Below are 3,132 nucleotides of genomic sequence, written 5' to 3' on the forward strand. Positions count from 1 at the left end.
CATGGAGTCATGGTCTTGATGGAAGGAACAGAGCAGTGCCTGTTGGCAGTGTTACTACATAGGTTTCCTTTGTTTCTGTTCAGCCAGAGGCCCCTGAGAACCTGGAGGTGAGGAACTGCTCGCTTTCCAGTGATGACAGTAATGACGCTCAGTAGTTACTTTGTGCCAGGTAGCATTCCAAGTTCTGTATGTGTATTAACTCACTAGTGCTCCCAGCTGCCCTAAGAAAGTAGGTACTCTTAATTATCCCCATTTTATAGGAGAGGAAACTGAGACACAAAAATTGGTTAATTTGTGTCCACACAGCTAACAATAGAGCTGGGATTTAAACCTGTTTTGTCTGGCTCCAGAGTTGTGAGCAGCATCTTTTCTAGTATTTTCACACTAGGGTCAGAGAAGAACTGGGAGTTGCCCAGATCCTGTGTCCTATAGGAATATTGTCCTTCTCACCTTGTAAGTACAGTTCCAGCTGAGCCTAGTACCTAATACTATAATCAGTTTATAAGAAACCCCAGTTATCACATTTTCCTCTTTGACTTGGGAATGTTGCCCTATTTAGCTCACACAGTAGAAGATGTGGCTCAGACGGTAAAGCGTCTGCCTATAATGTGGGAGACCCGGGTTCAGTTCCTGGGTTGGGAAGATCTCTGGAGAAGGAAATGGCACCTCACTCCAGTACTCTTGCCTGGAAAATCCCATGGACGGAGGAGCCTGGTAGGACATGACTGAGTCACTTCACTTCACTTCACTTCACTTCAGTAGAAGATTGTGGGTATCACTAGATAGGAAGTTGAAGCCTTGGATTCGGTATTTCCATGAACCTTGGGTAGGCCTTGTAATTCTCTCCTAGTTTCTTCTCCCCACCCCCCAAGTGGTAATTCTTTTCTGTCAGCCACTTGAAGCTTTTGAAAGTATAATCAGATAATCATATTTTTATAAGGAAGGAATTACTATTAGGGAATAACCCTCTCCGTGATGATTCCTTGGAATTCTTTCATACCAGCTGTACCATTTTCTTTCCATATATGAACATGTATTTTCTTTCTTTCTTTTCTTTTTTTTTTTTTTACGAATATTGAATTACATTGTGTTTTTTTTAACTTGATATTTCTTAGGTACTTTCCCTGTCAGTATACATGGGTCAAATGCACTTTTAATAGTTGCGTAATATTCCATGGTAGAAATGGTTTTAATTTAACTGTGATATTTCTTTATTAATTGGTATGTTTGTTTTCTTCTGGTTTTTCACTATCCCAAGGGAGAAGTCAGTTTGGGAGAAGGGGAGAAAAAGAGATATCCTTCAGTGATAGACAAGAGACCTGGGTTTTCAGCTGTATTTTAATTTGTGACCTTGGGAAAATCTCATTTCTTCTCTAGGACTAAAAGAACCCTTCAAAAGAGTTTTCAGACAGTGTACCCTTTGAGATAATGAAGGTTCCTTACTGCCTAGAGATGCCTATATACAAAGAATATGAATGCTGTTATCCCTTAAATCTGCCCTTAAACCCTACTTTGAGATTTCTTAGGCTGTGTGGATGTCTTAAGGTGTTCCCCTGACTCTGTAACCAGTTGAGACAGTATTGATTTAATAAATAAAGAAGTGGGTTAGCAGCCTAGCCATGCACCCCTACCCCTCATCTATCCAGTTGTGGTATTCTAGGATAAGACTGCTAAGAAGAGTGGGGAGACAGCTGTGTTTTTCATTATTTGCAAATTTGAGCTGCTAACGTGTATTTGACAATTGGTGCTTCATATATTTTTAGAAACAGTCTTTTTGCTTCAGAACAGCCTTAGGGAATGAAAGAAAATGCGAAAGTTCCTTGGACTACCCACAGTTGTATTTTTCTCTGGGTCCAAGTTCCTACTCAATTTAGAGCTTTCTAACACCAACTCTCTTATCTTATCACCACCCCTGGCTTCCCTTGACCCAAACCTTCTCTCCCTGATGAAAGTTACAATATCTGGGGAAGCTTCTACTAATAATGAAAAGGGAAAGTGACTCAGTCTTGGCCAACTTTTCGCAACCCCATAGACTATACAGTCCATGGAATTCTCCAGGCCAGAATACTGGAGTGGGTAGCAGTTCCCTTCTCCCGGGAATCTTCCCAACCCAGGGAACAAACCCAGGTGTCTCACATTGCAGGCGGATTCTTCACCAGCGAAGCCACCAGGGAAGCCCAGGAATACTGGAGTGGGTAGCCTATGCCTTTTCCAGCTGAGGGTCTCCTGCATTGCAGGTGACTTTGCCAGCTGAGCTACCAGGGAAGCTCTGTTAATAATATCACAATATTTTTTTTATAAAATGTGCCCTGTCCCCACAGACAGCCTCTAATGTTATTACTTAACAGTCCATCCCGAAAGCACATTTGCTCAAGTGACTCCTCTGCTATCCACAGATACTTCAAGAATTAGCTTTTTTTTATATGCCATAGAACTTTTATGACAGTCTGGTGTTCTCTGTGACCCCCTTCTCAGAATGTTTTGAATATACTCTTGCCTGCTAATGAACACTGGGGAGGTGGTTGTAAGCTCCTAGTACTGGGAAGTAGGTTTAAAGACAGTTGCTCAGAAGGTATGCCTTGGCACTCACTTTCCTCTGAGCAGGAGGATTTCTGACTAATCTGGCAATCAGCTTCAGATTTGCTACATTGTAACCACGGACACTAACATTCTTCCCCGTGGGCAGTAGATTTCTCTTCTTTTCAGACAGCAGTTACAGAGACACACATCTACACAAGAGTGAAGAGGGAAATTTCCCTACTTTTGTGAACAAAAACCAGGTGAATTGTTAGGAACCTTGGTTTGCTTGGGTGAGGAGGGATGGCAGGTGTTGGATTGTCTTGCAGCCAGCTCCCTCCTGCTGCTTATCATGCCACTCTTAGATCCATTCGGAGACAGCAGTAAAACTCCAAATTTTTTGCAGTGAATCTTGGCTGCTGTAAGGGAGCTTTGGCTCTCTGGGGGAGATTTCCCTGTGACTGACAAACTGCTCTAGGAAACAGTTGATTAATATCGAATAGTATTCGGTATCCAGGCTCTTACTGCCCTGGATTTTGTGTATAATGCTGTCAAAGGTGACCCCCTGGGGAATGAGTGTTGGGAAAGGCAATCTGCCAGAAGCCGTGAGCACAT

Source organism: Ovis canadensis, chromosome 15, assembly GCF_042477335.2.
Source record: "Ovis canadensis isolate MfBH-ARS-UI-01 breed Bighorn chromosome 15, ARS-UI_OviCan_v2, whole genome shotgun sequence".
NCBI classification, from domain to species: Eukaryota; Metazoa; Chordata; class Mammalia; order Artiodactyla; family Bovidae; genus Ovis; species Ovis canadensis.